Source organism: Triticum urartu, chromosome 1 (assembly GCF_003073215.2).
Source record: "Triticum urartu cultivar G1812 chromosome 1, Tu2.1, whole genome shotgun sequence".
NCBI classification, from domain to species: Eukaryota; Viridiplantae; Streptophyta; class Magnoliopsida; order Poales; family Poaceae; genus Triticum; species Triticum urartu.
Genome location: NC_053022.1, coordinates 257,493,969 through 257,514,971, shown reverse-complemented (window position 1 = coordinate 257,514,971; position 21,003 = coordinate 257,493,969). Strand labels below are relative to the sequence as shown.

Sequence of the window (21,003 nt, the reverse complement as noted above, 5' to 3'; positions counted from 1 at the left end):
ATTGGTGACCCCAGGAGGAAACGGTGCTAAGCACGTGGACCTATGCAGAATGAGTATCAACCAATGGATAATGGAGTTTAATTGTTAAACAATAGCAATTTTTTCTCATGCAAGAGCCTGGCTAGTACTCCAAGGAACCGCACCACGCAAGCGTTCACAACTGCCACGTTCAGGTTACGCTTGGCTCTTTGCCTCTTCGAGAAGACGAACAATGATGTTACTCCTACTTCTACAATATCGAATCCACTGCTGCATGTTCGTCCACCTCGTGCGGGAGGGATAGCGTGTAGCGAAAGCTTCTACTTACTGCCCCTGCCTTTGTGTCTATGACAGGTGGGCCCAATAGGTGGTTGGCCCTCCTGTCATGCAGCCAAAGGTAGGTGCAGTTAAGGCACCGGAGCTCAGTCCGCGAGGGAGAGGGCGTTGTAGTAATCAAATTTCTCGGTCTTGTACGAGTTGACGCGACACATCAAAGAACCGCACTCGATATAAGTCTTTTTACACATTTCAAATGGGCTACTTCGTATGTAGGAGTAGTCACTTATTGCAATCTCTAAAAAGACTTATATTTGGAAACAAAGGGAGTACAACGCATGCATGCATGCCGTGACTTTCCTTTTGATACTTGCATGTGTTGATTTGATGCACCTTGCCAAATTTTGACTATAAATTTAACTAACCAAATTTTCATGCATGTCACAAAAAATTACGGGGCTGTTTGGATTGTGACTATGTTTGTCTTATGTTGCCACATTATTTTTCCCACACTTGCCACGCTTGCCTAACCTGAGTTGCTCAAATTGTTAGACACACTTTGGCTTGCCTAAGGGAATCTTGACACAATTTTTGTGTCTATGACATGTGGGGTTCACTGCTAATAAAAAAAATTCTTATCTTAGGTGTGGTTAATAAAAAAGACTTATATTTAGGAACGGAGGGAGTAGAAAATATAAATAATAATGCATGTTGGGGCAACTCACGTTTCCGCTAATTTTAGCCGTGGGCTTGTTCACAATTTTTATGAGGGGGTGGTTGTTCATTTAATGGAGGGACTTGTAGTACCAGACTTGAACGATACAAATTGCGACCTGGCACATCGTAACACCACTTGGAACAAGCGGGTAGCTATCTCAAAAACAATCAACAACTAAAAAAACCGTGACCTGGCATGTAGTAGTACACAATTTTAAACGATTGTTTTGATGGAGTGAAAAAGGAAAACTACCCCACTACGTATATATAGGTCGGAGCCTCCGCGCTTGCTTGCTAGGGTTGCTCTATTCACACACTCTCATCCTCTCCAGATCTAAACAAGATAGGGGTAGTAACACTGTCTTTCTCCCTTCAAAAAACACTAGCTTTCTATCCTCACCGCTGGTTACAGATCCGGACATATCCCCCTCCGCCGGTGAAGGGGAGGAGGGGCAGCGTTTAGGCCGTCGTCGGCAGCGAGGGAGGAGACCCACTACCGGCCGCACCGTTACCGCTGGCCGAGCGCCGGCGCGGGAGGTCCTCCGATCCCTTCGTCGTTGCTTGTGGGCGGATCCGGCCTCTGATACGTCTCCAACGTATCTATAATTTTTGATTGCTCCATGCTATATTATCTACTGTTTTGAATGTTTATGGGCTTTATAGTACACTTTTATATCATTTTTGGGACTAACCTATTAACCCAGAGCCCAGTGCCAGTTCCTGTTTTTACCCTGTTTTAGGGTTTCGAAGAAAAGGAAAATCAAACGGAGTCCAATTGACCTGAAACTTCACGGAACTCATTTTTGGAAGGAAAGAAGCCCAAAAGACTTGGAGTGCACGTCGGGGGACCTGCGAGGAGGCCACGAGGCAGGGAGGCGCGCCCACCCCCTGGGCGCGCCCTCCACCCTTGTGGGCCCCATGTGGCCCCCTGATGTACTTCTTCTGCCTATATATCTCCATATACCCTAAAAACATCCGGGGACAAAATAGATTGGGAGTTCCGTTGCCAGAAGCCTCCGTAGCCACCGAAAACCTATCTAGACCCATTCCGGCACCCTGCCGGAGGGGGCAATCCTTCTTCGGTGGCCATCTTCATCATCCCGGCGCTCTCCATGACGAGGAGGGAGTAGTTCTCCCTCGGGGCTGAGGGTATGTACCAGTAGCTATGTGTTTGATCTCTCTCTCTCTCTCGTGTTCTTGAGGTGATACGATCTTGATGTACCGCGAGCTTTGCTATTATAGTTGGATCCTATGATGTTTTCTCCCCCCTCTACTCTCTTGTAATGAATTGAGTTTCCCCTTTGAAGTTATCTTATCGGATTGAGTCTTTAAAGATTTGAGAACACTTGATGTATGTCTTGCCGTGGATATCTGTGGTGACAATGGGATATCACGTGATTCACTTGATGTATGTTTTGGTGATCAACTTGTGGGTTCCGCCCATGAACCTATGCATAGGGGTTGGCACACGTTTTCGTCGTGATTCTCCGGTAGAACTTTGGGGCACTCTTTGAGGTTCTATGTGTTGGTTGAATAGATGAATCTGAGATTGTGTGATGCATATCGTATAATCATATCCACGGATACTTGAGGTGACATTGGAGTATCTAGGTGACATTAGGGTTTTGGTTGATTTGTGTCTTAAGGTGTTATTCTAGTATGAACTCTAGGGCTGTTTGTGACACTTATAAGAATAGCCCAACGGATTGATTGGAAAGAATAACTTTGAGGTGGTTTCGTACCCTACCATAATCTCTTCGTTCATTCTCCGCTATTAGTGACTTTGGAGTGACTCTTTGTTACATGTTGAGGGATAGTTATATGATCCAGTTATGTTATTATTGTTGAGAGGACTTGCACTAGTGAAAGTATGAACCCTAGGCCTTGTTTCCTAGCATTGCAATACCGTTTACACTCACTTTTATCATTAGTTACCTTGCTGTTTTTATAATTTCATATTACGAATACCTTTATCTACTATCCATATACCACTTGTTTCACCATCTCTTCGCCGAACTAGTGCACCTATACAATTTACCATTGTATTGGGTGTGTTGGGGACACAAGAGACTCTCTGATATTTGGTTGCAGGGTTGCTTGAGAGACACCATCTTCATCCTACGCCTCCCACGGATTGATAAACCTTAGGTCATCCACTTGAGGGAAATTTGCTACCGTCCTACAAACCTCTACACTTGGAGGCCCAACAACGTCTACAAGAAGAAGGTTGTGTAGTAGACATCAAGCTCTTTTCTGGCGCCGTTGCCGGGGAGGTGAGTGCTTGAAGGTATATCTTTAGATCTTGCAATCGAGTCTTTTAGTTTCTTGTTTTATCACTAGTTTAGTTTATAAAAGAAAATTAAGAAAATGGAATTGAGTTTGTCTCATACGCTTCACCTTTTTAATATCTTTCGTGAGTATGATGGAAAGGATAATTGTGCTCAAGTGCTAGAAGAAGAAATCTATAAAATGTTTGGCACTAAATATTTGAATGATGAGCATGATTGCAATGTTGTTAGTATGAATTCCTTGAATATCCATGATGCTAATGATATGCAAAGCCACAAGCTTGGGGAAGCTATGTTTGATGAAGATGATATTTTTTGTTCCCCAAGTTTTGATGAGCAAATTTATTATGATGAAAGCATGCCTCCTATCTATGATGATTACTATGATGACACGTATGCTTTAAAGAATAATAATAACAATGAACCTTGTCATCTTGATCTTAAGTTTCAATCACATGATAGTTATTTTGTTGAGTTTGCTCCCACTATTATTCATGAGAAGAATTTTGCTTATGTGGAGAGTAGTAAATTTTCTATGCTTGTAGATCATGAAAAGAATGCTTTAGCTGCTGGTTATATTGTTGAATTCATTCATGATGCTACTGAAAATTATTATGAGGGAGGAACATATGCTTGTAGGAATTGCAATAATATCAAGTTTCCTCTCTATGTGCTTAAAGTTTTGAAGTTATGCTTGCTTTACCTTCCTATGGAAGTTGATTCTTGTTCCCATAAGTTGTTTGCTCACAAAATCCCTATGCATAGGAAGTGGGTTAGACTTAAATGTGCTAGTAATATTCTTCAAGATGCTCTCTTTATGTTACAATTCTTATCTTTTATGTGAGCATCGTTGAAATCATCATGCCTAGCTAGGGGCGTTAAACATTAGTGCTTGTTGGGAGGCAACCCAATTTTATTTTTGTTCCTTGTTTTTGCTCCTGTTTAGTAATAAATAATTCATCTAGACTCTGTTTATATGTGGTTTTATGCTTTTAATTAGTGTTTGTGCCAAGTAGAACCTTTGGGAAGACTTGGGGAAAGTCTTGTTGATCATGCTGTAAAAAACAGAAACTTTAGCGCTCACGAGAATTGCTGCCATTTGTATTTGGAGAGTGATATTTAGTTAATTCTTTTTGAATATGATTAATAGATAAATTCCTCACGTCAATCAATTTATTTTAGAATTTTTGGGGTTCCAGATCTTGCGCTAGCTACAGATTACTACAGACTGTTCTGTTTTTGACAGATTCTGTTTTTCGTGTGTTGTTTGCTTATTTTGATGAATCTATGGCTAGTAAAATAGTACATAAACCATAGAGAAGTTGGAATACAGTAGGTATAACACCCATATAAATAAATAATGAGTTCATTACAGTACCTTGAAGTGGTCTTTTGTTTTCTTTCGCTAATGGAGCTCACGAGTTTTCTACTTTTAAGTTTTGTGTTGTGAAGTTTTCAACTTTTGGGTAAGGATTCGATGGACTATGGAATAAGGAGTGGCAAGAGCCTAAGATTGGGGATGCCCAAGGAATACCAAGGTAATATTCAAGGACAACCAAAAGCCTAAGCTTGGGGATGCCCCGGAAGGCATCCCCTCTTTCGTCTTCGTTCATCGGTAACTTTACTTGGAGCTATATTTTTATTCGCCACATGATATGTGTTTTGCTTGGAGCGTCAATTTATTTTGTTAGGAGTTGCTTGCTATTATTTAGAATAATGTTTTCATCTTTTATTTCAATAAAAGTGGCATTGATAGCCTTTACTATGCCTATGTTACAAGTATACATGTTGCTATTTGAAAACAGAAAGTTTACCGCTATTGCAATAATTTCCTAGAAAAGTCAGAATGTGATAAGATGTTGAAACCTGTTGCATATTAATCTCTGATAAATTTACTATAGTGGGAATTTTCTTTCATAATTTTTGGAGTTAGGGAAGTATGGGTGTTGCAGCATTCTTTACAGACTATCCTGTTTAGGCAGATTGCTGTTATGTTTGCATTGTTTGCATATGTTTGCTTCTTTAATGATTCGATTTGAGGATAGGACTATTAAATATGAAGAGGCATTTAGTATGAAATGTTGAATAATAATTTTAGTGATTTGCTACAGTAGAGTATGATAAGGTTTTGGCAATGGTTTATACTAACTTATCTCACGAGTCCTTGTTGAGTTTTGTGTGCATGAAGCTTTTGAGATTTAGGGAGACCGTGATATGAGAGGAATTAAGGAGACACAAAAGCTCAAGCTTGGGGATGCCCAAGGCATCCCAAGATAATATTTCAAGAAGTCTCAAGCGTCTAAGCTTGGGGATGCCCCGGTTGGCATCCCACCTTTCTTCTTCAACAACTATCGGTTAGTATCGATTGATCCTAAGTTTTTGCTTCTTCACATGATGTTTGCCATTCTTAGAATGTCATTTTATTTTGCTTTGCTTTATGTTTGAATAGAATACCAAGATCTTAAATTATTAAATTTTAGAGAGTCTTCACATAGTTGCATAATTATTCGACTACTCATTGATCTTCACTTATATCTTTCGGAGTAGTTTGTCATTTGCTCTAGTGCTTCACTTATATCTTCTAGAGCATGGTGGTAGTTTTATTTCGAAGAAATAGATGAACTCTCATACTTCACTTAGATTATTTTGAGAGTCTTAAATAGCATGGTAATTTGCTTAAATAATCCTAATATGCTAGGCATCCAAGAATAGTAAAAGCTTTCATATAGAGTATTGAATACTAAGAGAAGTTTGATGCTTGATGATTGTTTTGAGATATGGAGATAATAATATCAAAGTCGTGCTAGTTGAGTAGTTGTGAATTTGAGAAATGCTTGTGTTGAAGTTTGCAAGTCCTGTAGCATGCACGTACGATAAATGTTATGTAACAAATTTGAAACATGAGGTGTTATTTGATTGTCCTCCTTATGAGTGGCGGTCGGGGAAGAGCGATGGTCTTTTCCTACCAATCTATCCCCCCAGGAGCATGCCGTAGTGCCGAGGTTTTTGATGACTTGTAGATTTTTGCAATAAGTATGTGAGTTCTTTATGACTAACGTTGAGTCCATGGATTATACGCACTCTCACCCTTCCATCCTTGCTAGCCTCTTCGGTACCGTGCATTGCCCTTTCTCACATTGAGAGTTGGTGCAAACTTCGCCGGTGCATCCAAAACCAGTGATATGATACGCTCTTTCAGACATAAACCTCCTTATATCTTCCTCAAAACAGCCACCATACCTACCTATTATGGCATTTCCATAGCCATTCCGAGATATATTGCCATGCAACTTTCCATCATTCCTTTTATCATGACACATTCAACATTGTCATATTGCTTTGCATGATCATGTAGTTGACATCGTATTTGTGGCAAAGCCACCATTCATAATTCTTTCATACATGTCACTCATGAATCATTGCACATCCCGGTACACCGCCGGAGGCATTCATATAGAGTCATACTTTGTTCTAGTATCGAGTTGTAACCATTGAGTTGTAAATAAATAGAAGTGTGATGATCATCATTTTCTAGAGCATTTTCCCAAGTGAGGAATAAAAAAAGGGGCCATAAAAAGGCCCTTAAAATGAGATAAAAAGAGAGAAGGGACAGTGCTACTATCCTTTTACCACACTTGTGCTTCAAAGTAGCACCATGATCTTCATAGTAGAGAGTCTCTTGTTTTGTCACTTTCATATACTAGTGGGAATTTTTCATTATATAACTTGGCTTGTATATTCCAACAATGGGCCTCCTCAAGTGCCCTAGGTCTTCGTGAGCAAGCAAGTTGGATGCACACCCACTAGTTTCTTTTGTTGAGCTTTCATACATTTATAGCTCTAGTGCATCCGTTGCATGGCAATCCCTACTCCTTGCATTAACATCAATCGGTGGGCATCTCCATAGCCCATTGATTAGCCTCGTTGATGTGAGACTTTCTCCTTTTTTTTCTTCTCCACATAACCCCCTCATTATTCTATTCCACCCATAGTGCTATATCCATGGCTCGCGCTCATGTATTGCGTGAAAGTTTATAGGTTTGAGATTACTAAAGTATGAAACAATTGCTTGGCTTGTCATCGGGGTTGTGCATGATGAGAGAATTCTTGTGTGACGAAAATGAAGCATGACTAAACTATATGATTTTGTAGGGATGAACTTTCTTTGGCCATGTTATTTTGAGAAGACACAATTGCTTAGTTAGTATGCTTGAAGCATTATCATTTTTATGTCAATATGAACTTTTGTCTTGAATCTTTCGGATCTGAATATTCATACCACAATTAAGAAGAATCACATTGAAATTATGCCAAGTAGCACTCCGCATCAAAAATTCTATTTTTATCATTTACCAACTCGAGGACGAGCAGGAATTAAGCTTGGGGATGCTGATACATCTCCAACGTATCTATAATTTTTGATTGCTCCATGCTATATTATCTACTGTTTTTAATGTTTATGGGCTTTATTATACACTTTTATATCATTTTTTGGGACTAACCTATTAACCCAGAGCCCAGTGCCAGTTTCTGTTTTTACCCTGTTTTAGGGTTTCGAAGAAAAGGAAAATCAAACGGAATTGACCTGAAACTTCACAGAACTCATTTTTGGAAGGAAAGAAGCCCAGAAGACTTGGAGTGCACGTCAGGGGACTTGCGAGGAGGCCACGAGGCAGGGGGGCGCGCCCACCCCCCTAGGCGCGCCCTCCACCCTCATGGCCCCCCTGACGTACTTCTTCCGCCTATATATCTCCATATACCCTAAAAACATCCGGGGACAAAATAGATCGGGAATTCCGCCGCAAGAAGCCTCCGTAGCCACCAAAAACCAATCTAGACCCGTTCCGGCACCCTGCCGGAGGGGGCAATGCTTCTTTGGTGGCCATCTTCATCATCCCGGTGCTCTCCATGACGAGGAGGGAGTAGTTCTCCCTCGGGGCTGAGGGTATGTACCAGTAGCTATGTCTTTGATCTCTCTCTCTCTCTCTCTCGTGTTCTTGAGGTGATACGATCTTGATGTATCGCAAGCTTTGCTATTATAGTTGGATCCTATGATGTTTTCTCCCCCCCCCCTCTACTCTCTTGTAATGAATTGAGTTTCCCGTTTGAAGTTATCTTATCGGATTGAGTCTTTAAAGATTTGAGAACACTTGATGTATGTCTTGCCGTGGATACCTGTGGTGACAATGGGATATCACCTGATTCACTTGATGTATGTTTTGGTGATCAACTTGCGGGTTCCTCCCATGAACCTATGCATAGGGGTTGGCACACGTTTTCGTCGTGATTCTCCGGTAGAACTTTGCGGCACTCTTTGAGGTTCTATGTGTTGGTTGAATAGATGAATCTGAGATTGTGTGACGCATATCGTATAATCATACCCACGGATACTTGAGGTGACATTGGAGTATCTAGGTGACATCAGGGTTTTGGTTGATTTGTGCCTTAAGGTGTTATTCTAGTACGAACTCTAGGGCTGTTTGTGACACATATAGGAATAGCCCAACGGATTGATTGGAAAGAATAACTTTAAGGTGGTTTCGTACCCTACCATAATCTCTTCGTTCGTTCTCCGCTATTAATGACTTTGGAGTGACTCTTTGTTGCATGTTGAGGGATAGTTATATGATCCAATTATGTTATTATTGTTGAGAGGACTTGCACTAGTGAAAGTATGAACCCTAGGCCTTGTTTCCTAGCATTGCAATACCGTTTACACTCACTTTTATCATTAGTTACCTTGCTGTTTTTATAATTTCAGATTACGAATACCTTTATCTACTATCCATATACCACTTGTTTCACCATCTCTTCACCGAACTAGTGCACCTATACAATTTACCATTGTATTGGGTGTGTTGGGGACACAAGAGACTCTCTGTTATTTGTTTGCAGGGTTGCTTGAGAGAGACCATCTTCATCCTACGCCTCCCACGGATTGATAAACCTTAGGTCATCCACTTGAGGGAAATTTGCTACTGTCCTACAAACCTCTGCACTTGGAGGCCCAACAATGTCTACAAGAAGAAGGTTGTGTAGTAGACATCAGCCTCCCTCCACCCACCTGTCCACATCCCGACGACCTTCAGGTATATCTTCGTTCGAAACCGCCTTAGCTCTACTTCCCCAGCTCGCTACGTCGCTACATGTGCATCATTTTCTACCTCTCAGCCCCTCTCGATCGGATGGTCCAACATCACATATTTTTTTCTTCTATTGTTAGAGGTAAAGCTAATTCATGGAGTCGAATCTTGTAGTACTTGGTTCAAACAAGAAATAAAGTGCGGGTGGGGGAATTTAGTATGTACATCAGACTTGGTACAAACAGGAAGGAAAGGGGGTGAAAGTAGTACAGACTGGTCATCCATTCAGTCTCTTGGTGGAAAAGGGAAATATAGGGGTAACGCTGTACACAGTGGTATGGCCAGGACTAGATTTGCTATCCAGACATAGGAGTAGGTGGCTAGAGTGAACAAAAATGGGACCAACCCAGATATGTTTCTTGGATGTTTGTTTCTCGGGGCAACAAACTATGAATCACCACTTTATTCCCCTGTTTACGTACATGGTGTTGGACTGCTGGTGCACCCACTGTTCTTAATCTAATGTCCCTGGTAAAAATGAAGCCATGCCACTGTTATAAGCCATGACAAGTTTAGTCAAATGTTTTTTGCCTGTAATTGTTTGAGACTCTGACTGTTTCGTATGTGCCTTTTTGTGCAAACAGGGATATCCAATTCACCTGGTTGCTGTTGTGACCTTTTGATGCACTTCACAAAACTCTTCTTAAAAGAAGTGACTTTTGTGCTATTTAACTGAAATGTCGGAATGGAATAGTTGGTTCATTTTGGTGGAACTGCACAAAGGGAGATCTGTGTTCCAATCCTCATCATCCACATTTGCGCCATAACCTTCCTTTAGGTAAGAATGATATTTAATGCATGTGTTCATCTCTATTTTCTGACTGCCATGAGAAAATAATGCTGTTTTTTACTAGTGCACTTGTACTCCCTCACTGACAAAACCAATTCTGAATTAGAAGGCCAATCATGTACTTGGTTTCACAAACTGGTGAGGAGAAAGAGAAACAGAGCATGAAGAGGAAGAGGAAGAAGAATAAACAGTGCCAAGGCGATCTTGCTGAAGCCTGAGGCCTCAGTCGAGGCCATTCAAGGGCTCCAGTAACGACTACCTTACATGTGAGACGATCCTCACACAGGTTGGTACTGGTCTTTATCCTGATTATTGTGCCTGTCATATGTATTGGTAATTTGGTATTGTGCTACTGTTTGCCGATTTCATAAAGGAGTAATTTGGAGCCTGAACTCGCACACAAATCATTACATCGGGTGATTTTAGTAGAACTGCACAAAATGATCAGATGGACAGGTACTTCTGCTGCTGCTATGTACTCCAAAGTTCACTCAGACAAGCATCGATGTTGACAAGAAGTGCCTATATTCATTCGAGTATCAACCGGCGTCAACCAATTGTCAAACTCCAAGTATTAGGAGAGTGAACGCCAAAAATATTGCTTGGTGCATAGCCCAGAAAAACACAGTCCAGTCTTTGGTCCCAAGTTGTGCCTTTTGGTTATCGGCACATATGGTAGCGAACTATATGGCATGGAGTCTAAAGATTCCAGACAAGTTGGTTGACGCGTATATTCATCTGGCACTTAATCAGTCTGCACGCCAAGGATGCTCCATTTCAGTTGAACTGCACAAAAAATTTGGGTGGTTCATTTTCTCAACCACCTCCTTTCTCGTCTGCAATGTAGAAGAGATACAGGACCAAGATGAGCCAGTAAACTACTTGGATGAAAGTAGTGGCCAAGTTGTTCAAACCTCCCTCGGCACGAGGCCACTATTTGAGGATAAACCTACAAGCAAAGTTCAGATTGTCTGTGCTGCCTCTTATGTACTCGAAAGTTTACTCGTACAAGAACTAATTTTAGCAAGAAGTACCTCTGATTGAACACCATTTACCAGTATGTACCCTAGGTAATTAAAGTTCGTCCATGGATCATATTGGCTGTGATCTCAATCATTTGGATGCATAAACATACTGAACATGTGTATATATGAATCTTTTTGTGAATTATGTATGAATATTGTCATGTGATCTATCAATCATTTAGATGCATAGATATGCTGAGCTTGTGTATATATGAATCTTTTGAGTTGTTGATAGTGAATGTTGGCTATGAATATGAACGTGTCCTGTGAACCAGAGTTTGATATGAATGTTTACCTTTTCTGTTGTATTGTGTGTGAACTTGTTAGTATGCCTACTGTGGGGTATAAAACGCAGGTCTCTTATAAAAGTAATGCTGTGTCCAATTTATGTTTTCCCTTCTAACCACATTATATATACTAGCAAAAGGGCCCGTGCATTGCAACGGGAAAAAAATATGGCACACACTTACATTCTATTCTTCTTTACCGGGTCTGTCATTATATGTGCTTCGATGTAATAACATCATAAATTACCAAACCGCCTTAGGAGTTTTTGTCTCAGGCACCACAGTGAGAATGATTGACAATATGAGCATCACCAGCCTGAAGAAAGTTGTTGCTGTTATGACCGGCATGGCCAAGAGGATATATGATGTGCACTGACATCCAACAACAACATTTCTCATGGTTTCGGTTTTTTTCTGAACTAGTGCTATATTTGATTATTTGGCACAACAAAGTTGTAATTCTTTCACTCCAACTACGGCCAACATGGCTCGTCATTCTTCCAAAAGATGTCCCTTATGATATTTTTTCAGAAAAAAGGAGTGCATTATCTCCTTGCTGTCGTCTAACTAAAGGAAACTGAATGTGAAAATTTAAGTGTATATAGACTGACCCACTCGGAGTGCATACAAAAATATTTTTATCCAAGTCGGCAGTGCCAACACTGTACTTCCAATGTCCATCTGCATCTACACAGCTAGGTCTAATCTTAAGCAAGAATGAAACTACCAAGCAAACTGAGATAACAGTAGCCGACCCTGGGCAGCAGGTGGTCAGGGATCATCAGCAGAGAAACATGAAGTCGGCTGACGACCGTCGAGCATGGCCAGGCCCATCTCTCTCTTGTGGCTGTCGTGGTGGCTCCCGGGCCTCTCTGTGGCTCCTCCCCTCCGAGTCCACAGCCCGACCTCGGCATTCTGCCTCCATCCTCCTCCGCCCTCTGTCCCGCGTGCTCCTCCACACCTCCCTCTCCAAGCCGACGGATCTGACCTTCCCCTCGCTGGATCTGGTCCACCAAGAGCCTCAAGCCACCCTGCCGCCGCGCTCGTGTCCATGTCGTGCGTGGTGTAGAGGTGGCCAGCGTGTGGAACAGGCTGCGTCGTAGGCATCTGCGCGCTGCGCCTCCGCCGGACTGCCGTTTTGTTGTACAATTTCCCTTCGTTCTCATTCTATGTTTGTTGATTCAAGAGGCTCGTTGTTGATATGCAATTTTCCTAGGTATATAAACTGGTAGACTTTCATGTAAGCAATCGAGGTGGGATTACTCCGAGTACATGTGTGAAAATCAGGTAAGGTACAAATACAGAAGCGTGCATGCAGGCTGAAACATGCGTGCAGGCCCAATAACAGAATGTGGACGTGGACCAATTGGATGGACAAAATTTTTAGTACCGCCTCACAGCAATTGGACGGACTGTCAATCAAAACTAATGGAAAAAAACTGAAAGCGTAAATTCACGAAAAGAAGCGTATTGTGACGGTGAACCCAAAGAGTCAATCTGTGCTTTATTATTAGGGAAAGATTTATATTATTACTATTATCGTATATTTTATAGAGACTTATATATACATTATAAAAACATCCCACGTGTTATTAACTTATAAAAGTAAATGTTTAACGGAAGTTGGCAAGGAAAATCCTGGTTGTTTTTGACTCACGGGCAAGGAAAATCCTGGTGATTGCGTACAAAAGCTTGCGAAGATTTTAAGGACCAATTTAATAATAACGCGCTCATTTTTATTTTGAGCAATAACTTGCTAATTTCTTAATTATATATATAAAAATGTGCCTCTCCGGTTTATTCTTTGATATTAATTGCTCCTTCTAACATAACATTATATATATAACGAGCCCACCTAATACGTGTATTTCAAGGAAGTGCAAATGGGCTGGGATTTCTTAGAAAATATAAACGGGCCTGATTGACGCGAAATTATTTGTTCACCCAGCCCAACAAATGGACTATACATTCTAGAAAACATGGGTTAAATATATGCCACATTTTTGCAGGCTGACATGTGGGCCAATAGGTCGAAGCCTACGCAGGGCGTTGTCAACTTGGTCAACAAATGATTGTGTCATCCACAGCCATTGGATTTATATCCAATGGTCGGCATGCACCTTCAATCTCTCGTCTTATTCCTCCAGCATCGCCGGGACCACCTGGTCCGGCCTCCGGCGGCTAGCGGCTCTGCTTAGCACGCATCGCTGCGAAGCGCTACCCCACCGCCGGCCAGGCTATCCCTCCACCCCTCGACACCTCCTGTTATTCTCCACAGACTACAACCCCACGCCGCAATAGAACCAGTTAAAACCCTTCTCCTCCTCTCAATCCGCGACTCCACTGCCGCATTTTCCCATCTCCGAGTCGTTCCCGTCCGGGGCCTCGCCGTCGTCCACCGCCTCGCTGCGTTCTGTGCGGCGTGGTCAACAAACGAGAGTCATCGGAAGAGGACTGTATGTGGAGAGCCTGACGGCTGGGACCCACGAGGTCCATGGTCTCACGCAAGGAAAGTTCCTTCTTATTAAGCTAAAAAAAATGTTTCCTCCACCTGACAGCTGGGACCCACCAGCTGTATCTTCGCACGGAAGGAAGTGCCCCCTTGTTTTGCGAAAAAAATTATTCATCCCGTTGACAGCTGGGACCCGTCAGATTTGGTGACTGACTTGTGGGCCTACTAAGCGGACGTGTACGCACGGCTTTGTCAACTTAATCAACAAATGATTCTAGCAGCTGGACCGTTGGATGTTAGTCCAACAGCCGTGCTCCTTCTTCAACCTCTGTTCTTGCTCCTGTCTCCTGTGGGCGGCACCGTAGCTGTGCTACCACGCACCCGAACCAGTGAAGTTTCCCACTCCTCTCCATCTGCGACTCCACTGCCCCGTCTTCCCCATCTCCGGGTCGTTCTAGTCTGGGTGCGCTCGGCACGGTGTGGTCAATGTGGTCAACAACCGGGAGTCATTGGAAGATGACTGTACGTGAGAGGCTGACAGTGGGGACGCACCACGCCCATGGACGGATGCATGCAACGGAACGCGGCGAGGTCAACGTGGTCAAGGAACGACTTCCATCGGAAGTATATTGTACGTGGAGAGTCTCAGCTGGGTCCACGGCCGCAGCAAGTAAGTGCCTCCTTATTACACGGAAAATAATGATTCCTCCAACTGATAGCAGGGACCCACTGGACGAGCCACTGTATTTTGCGAAAAAACATTTGCCCCTGACTGCTGTGACCCACCTGATGGGCCACCGTATTTCGTGAAAACACGTTCCCCTCGCTGTCAGCTCGGACCCACCGGAAGTGACTCCTTATTACGCACAAAAAAATGAACACTCCCCCGGCTACCTAGGACCCACCTTGGTGGGAGGCTGACTTGTGGGCCTACTAAGTTGACGGGGACGAAGGGCTTTGTCAACTTAGTCAATATGAACGATTCTAGCTCCAGTGACCGTACGATGTCCATCCAACGGCCGTAGTGCTTCTTCAACCTCTGGTCTTCTTGCTCCAGCCACCCAAAGCAGCGCCGGTCGTGCCGCATGCTCCTGCCTCGCGTGGCCGGCTGTGCTGCCGTGGAGGCCTCATCGCCCCCTACTATTCCCACCACTGGCCAGGCCCTGTGGCGACGACAGCCTCACACCGCAGCCGAACCAGTGAACCCTCGTACTCCTCTCCGTGCGGGCTTCCACTGCCGCGTCTTCCCCGGCTCCACGTCGTCCCCTTCCATAGGCCTCGCCGTCGTCCACCGCCGTGGTGCTCTCCACGCGGCGTGGTCAACATGGTCAAGGAACGACTTCCATCGGAAGAGTGCTGTACGTGGAGAGGCTGACAGCTGGGTCCACAGCCACAAACTAGTTTTTTTGTGATTTGCCAAGTAAGTCGCTTTGTCAGGCCTGTTGGGCTGAAAATCTTTCAAGACGAGGAGAGCTTTCATTCGGCTGGCCGAGAAAATGGGCCATCAGTAATGAGAAATGGGCTGTACATTTTTAAAACACATCAAACCGGCAATTAGTTTCAAATATCTTTTTTTCATTTCAAGATTTTAAATTACATTATTTTTTATGCGTGGAGAATTTGTTGGATTTTATATTGATATACATTTATTTTTAAAATCAGTTTGAATGTGAGTCGAAATTTCGGGACTAAAAACAGTTCGTACCGCACCGAAATATGCAAAATTTCGTATATTTTTTTAACAGTGGCCACAATATGGGCTGTAATGCTAACAAAAAGAATATGGGCTCCAAAAAACCTTAAGAATTAGCAAATGGGCTGTAAATTATTAGAAATAATGGCAGATGGGCTGTATGCTGTTTTCCACAGATTTGAGGCTTTCCTAAAAAAAGGTTGACGCACAAGCAATGACTCTTGGATGTCCATCGAACGGTCGTCGTGCTTCTTCAATCTCTGCTCTTCCTGCTCTAGCCGCTCAAACAAGCGCCGGTGGGACTGCCTGCTTCCTCCTCCCCGCGGCCGGCTGTGCTGCCGCGCAGGCCTCACCGCCCCACCGTACTCCCATCGCTAGCCTAGCCATCCCTCTACTCACCCACACCTGCTGTTATTCTCCGGCGACGGCAGACGAACCAGTAAACCCTCGTATAGTCGTACTCCCCTCCGCGTGGGAAACAACTGCCGAGTCTTCCCTGCCTTTGTATCGTCCCCTTCCTAGGCCTCGCCGTCGTCCACCGCCGTGGTGCTCTCGGCGCGGCGTGGTCAATGTGGTCAACGTGGTCAACGACCTACTTCCATCGGAAGAGTACTGTGCATGGAGACGCTGACAGCTGGGTCCACGGCCGCAGCAAGGAAGTGCCTCCTTATTACGCGCAAAATAATTATTCCTCCACCTGACAGCGGGGACCCACCGGACGGGCCATCGTATTTCGCGAAAAAACGTTTCCCCCCTGACTGCTGGGACCCACCAGCTACACCTTCACACGCAAGGAAGTGCGTCCGGGCAAAAAAACAAAACGATTCGCCCCCCTGACTGCTGGGACCCACCAGCTACATCTTCGCATGCAAGGAAGTGCCTGACAGTCGGGACCCACCTGGTCGAAGCATACGTAGCATTGTCATTCTGGTCGCGAACGTGTACGTACATATATACTGGTGGATGTAGAGGCGCACACGTGTCATAGTAGAGGTGCGTACGTGTCGTAGTAGAGGCGCACACGTAGCATGTACACGTACGTACAGCGGCCAGGGTGCAAGAAAGAAAATACGGCCACGTATGTGTACATACGGGCGGGGTCTCGAATGCCTACTCGCGCATATGTACGGCCAGGGCTCGTGTACATGGCTGGGTCAGAACGGAGAAACAGCGTCGTCGTCGTGTTCATGGGGAGGCAACGGAATGCATCGTGTTCATGGGGAGGCAACGGAATGCGTCGTGTTCATCAGGAGGCAACGGAATGCGTGGGAGCCAACCAGCTGGGTCGGAACGGAATGTGTGGTCGTGTTCATCGGGAGGGCTTGGACGGAACATGCGATGGAAACGAGGCCTGGCGTACCGCACAACGGAGGAAACAGACCTCCTACATTCGGAACGGGGTCCTGTTGATCGGGAGGGGTCTGGCATACCGCAAAACGAAGGAAACGGACCTCCTACGGTCGAAACGGGGGTCCTGTTGATCGGGAGGGGTGTGGCGTACCACAAAACGGACGAAACGGACTTGTGTTGGAGCGCTACGGTCGAAACGGGGGTCCTGTTCATCGGGAAGGGTGTGGCGTACCGCAAAACGGGACTCCACGGGATACTGTTCATCTCCACCGTCGACCTCCTCCAGCCTCCACGGGCTACCGTCGACCTCCTCCAGCCTCCACGGGCTCCTGTTCATCCATCCTCCACCGCGCGCTACTCCACCGGCTACTGTTCAACCACCCCTCCACCGTCTACTGTTCATCCAGCCCTCCACACCACGGGGTCTTGTTCAACCACCCCTCCACGAGCACTCCTCCACCGTCTACTGTTCATCCAGCCCTCCACCACACCACGGGGTCCTGTTCATCTAGAGGCAACGCCACCGCTCACTGTTCATCCAAACCCCCCTGCAACGCTCATTGTTCATCCCAGAGGCAGCATCGATCGGCTTCAGTTAGCAGCAGTAGCGAAGGAATCGCTCGATCGGGTTCAGTTAACAGCCATCGATTGATCGCTTGGGTTCAGTAACGCATAGCCTGCAGTGCAATTGCTCGGGTTCAATTAGAGCCCAACGCCTCGCTCGGGTTCAGTTAGAGCCAATGCCTCGCACACACGCGCGTACGTGTACGAGAGAAACGCGCATCGCTCGGCCCCCAACCTCCCACCGTAACCGGGAACTCCCCGAAATTTTCCTCCCCCTCGCTTCTACCATGGTTTTTTCTGTTATGGACGACCCAAAGAATGTCATGCAGCTGCGTCTCCGGCCCGCCCGGGATGAAAAGCCCATTTTCTGTCATGATTTTTTGTCATAGAAGTAGGAGCCCACCACATCTATGATGATACCGGGTTTTGTCACAATTATCGTCATAGAAGTGCCATATGTATGACAGAAAAAAAATTCGTTCGGCCCAAAATGTCACGGATGTGTCTTTTTTTGTAGTGTCTACATCTGGCACAACCTCACCGCTGACGACCCCGTGCACTCCGCCAACGGCGCCACGTACGTGCTCAAGGGCTTAGAGTTTCTCCACCTCCTCCCCACGCCGGCCTACCCGTCCGACGCCTCCGTCGGCTCATCCTCGTCCCCTCCACCTGTAGATGCCAGGGCGAGAATGAGAAGAAGATGCCCACATCGGCCATTAGTAGGGCCCACAACGGCCATTAGCAGGGCCCACGATGGCGCAAGAACTGGAGCTCCCTCGACCTCGGCCAATACCGGGTGGGTATCGCGCACAGTGGCGTCGGGGCGGACACGGCCACCCAGACCGGCGAGAAACGCGGTCAGCACCGGGGCCCCAAGCTGTCTCCGCCGCAACAACCTACGACAAAGCTCAGAGCCAACGAGATCTCGCCGCCGCCACCGTCCAGCAGCCCCGACACGTTGGAGACGCTCATCAGGAACGACGCCTGCGTGACCGCCGCCTCGAACACCGCCACCACTCGCCTCGAGGAAGAGGATGCGGGCATGGCGCAACAGAGCGTGATTGCGGGCGGCTGGATGCGTGCGTCGGTGGTGCTAATGCATCTCATCTCCAGTGGCGGCCAAGTGGGAAGCGAGTCCAAGAGGTGCGAGGCACACAGAGCGGTTCCCGCATGGGCGGCTGGACCTGAGCAGCAGCACGGCGGCAGACGGCTTCCCTGGAAGGTACCGGCGTCGTCATAAGCATGAAGCGGGAGTACTTCAGCTGTAGCCTGGTGAGCATGCCGGCCACGGAGGCGAGTTGGGCGCACTAAAGCGGTCATCTTCAGGAGACCAAGAAGGTGACAGAAAGTGCATGGTCAACCCAGAGAAATGCACAGTATGGGTCAAAACCACTTAAAATCACTTAAAAATTCCCCGCAAAAACCCCACTAAAATCAAGTCTGAAACCACCTTAGGGGGAATTGATACGGTTTTAGAGATTTAAGGGGTTTATTGATCTCGTATTAGAGTTGAGGGGGGAATTGGCCCATTACAGAGGATTTCGGGGGGGGGGGACGATACTTTCCTCATGATAGAGGCAAAGGTGTCCCGTCTTTTGATGAGATGGTGGCTATCGTTTATGGTGGAGTAGACTTTGACGATCCGACTACAAACATATGAGGACGTCGCGCCTTAGCAATCCCTAAACCAACTCCGAGAGGTTATTGACCACGCCGGAGCATGATCAACCTGCCCACGAGGGTCTATTTCCTACAACCAATCGAAGAACAAGCAAGAAACTGAAATTGCAATCTGGAAATTGTGAATAAAATAGGAAAGATTTATTGATCAAGTGGGGTTCTGTGATGTCTTTTGGTCTGGTCGTTGAACACAAACGAAGTACACGAAGTTGCAGCTATGGCGAACTTTTAATCTAAACAAAACCCAAAGTCTAAACGGTGCGCTAAGGGCTGTATATATGGAGGAAGAGGGGAGAATTTTGTGGCCCTTGGAGGAGGGGTCCGAAACCAACCCTATCTCTTGTTTCCCCACACATACGGACTCTAAAAATAGCCTATACTCAAGTATTTCGAAATTACAAGGGCCTGGTCCAATAATAAGGCGACGCAACATCTATAATAGTCTCTGGATGAAATTTAGGAAGTGGCATCTTGTATATTTCGTCTAAGCCTTCATGCACTCATTATGGTGGCTTCAAAGTCCTGAAATCATCACTTGAAACTTCATTCTTGTTCCCCTTGCGTATGCCACCATCTCCATGCTTGAGCTTTCTCCAAGGTTCATCTTTCTTATCCAAGCTAGGCCCTTCATTTGTAAGCAAAACAAATGTATCCAATTTAGGCAGCATCATGTTCTCATGAACATTGGAATCTTTACCAAGAAACGAAAGTACCTGGTAATTCAATTGGCGTGCGCGAGCTCTAGCAATTGGTCCAGTATGTATAGCAGCAGGGGTTGTGGGTGTAACAATGGTATTGATGTCCTCATCATCCTCCCCTTCTTGAAATGAAGTCGTCTTCGACGGAAGCTCATCTTCCTCACCCAAATAAGTCTTCAAAACTGCAATGTTAAAAGTGGGACTAACCCCAAAATCTGCAAGCATCTCAAGTTCATATGCATTATCATTTATTTTCTCTAACACCTTAAAAGGACCATCAACACGTGGCATTAACTTTGATTTGCGGAAATTAGGAAATCTATCCTTACACAAATGTAACCAAACAAGATCTCCAGGTGCAAACACAACATGTTTTCTACCCTTATCTCCAGCAAGTTTATATTTAGCATTCATACGCTCAATATTTTCCTTAGTTAAGTCATACATTTTTAAGATCAGTTCAGCACGTTCTTTAGCATCAAAATTAACCTTCTCCAAAGATGGAAGAGGCAACAAATCAATAGGTGCACGAGGTAGGAAACCATACACAATTTCAAAAGGGCACATCTTAGTAGTAGAATGCAACTCACGATTATAAGAAAATTCAATATGAGGCAAGCATTTCCACATTTTCTTGTTATTCTTCAAAACAACCCTTAGCATAGTAGACAATGTTCTATTGACTACTTCAGTTTGTCCATTAGTTTGGGGATGACAAGTAGTACGAAAAAGCAGTTTAGTCTACAACTTAGCCCATAAACATCTCCAAAAGTGGCTAAAAAATTTAGTATCACGATCTAAAACAATAGTATTTGGCACACCATGCAAGCGAATAATTTCATGGAAGAATAAATCAGCAACACTAGCAACATCATCGCTTTTATGACATGGTATGAAGTGTGCCATTTTCGAAAACCTATCCACGACAAAAAATATGCTATCCCTCCCCTTCTTTATTCGAGGTAAAGATAAAACAAAGTCCATAGATATATCCTCCCAAGGAACACTAGGTACAGGCAAAGGCATATATAAACCATGAGGATTGAGTCGTGACTTAACTT

General features: G+C 44.9%; 1 pseudogene; it reads left to right on the top strand.

Moving 5' to 3' along the window:
* Window positions 1-18,961, top strand: part of LOC125532823 — a 43,411-nt pseudogene extending 24,450 nt beyond the window's left edge.
* Window positions 18,962-21,003: the final 2,042 nt, after the last annotated feature.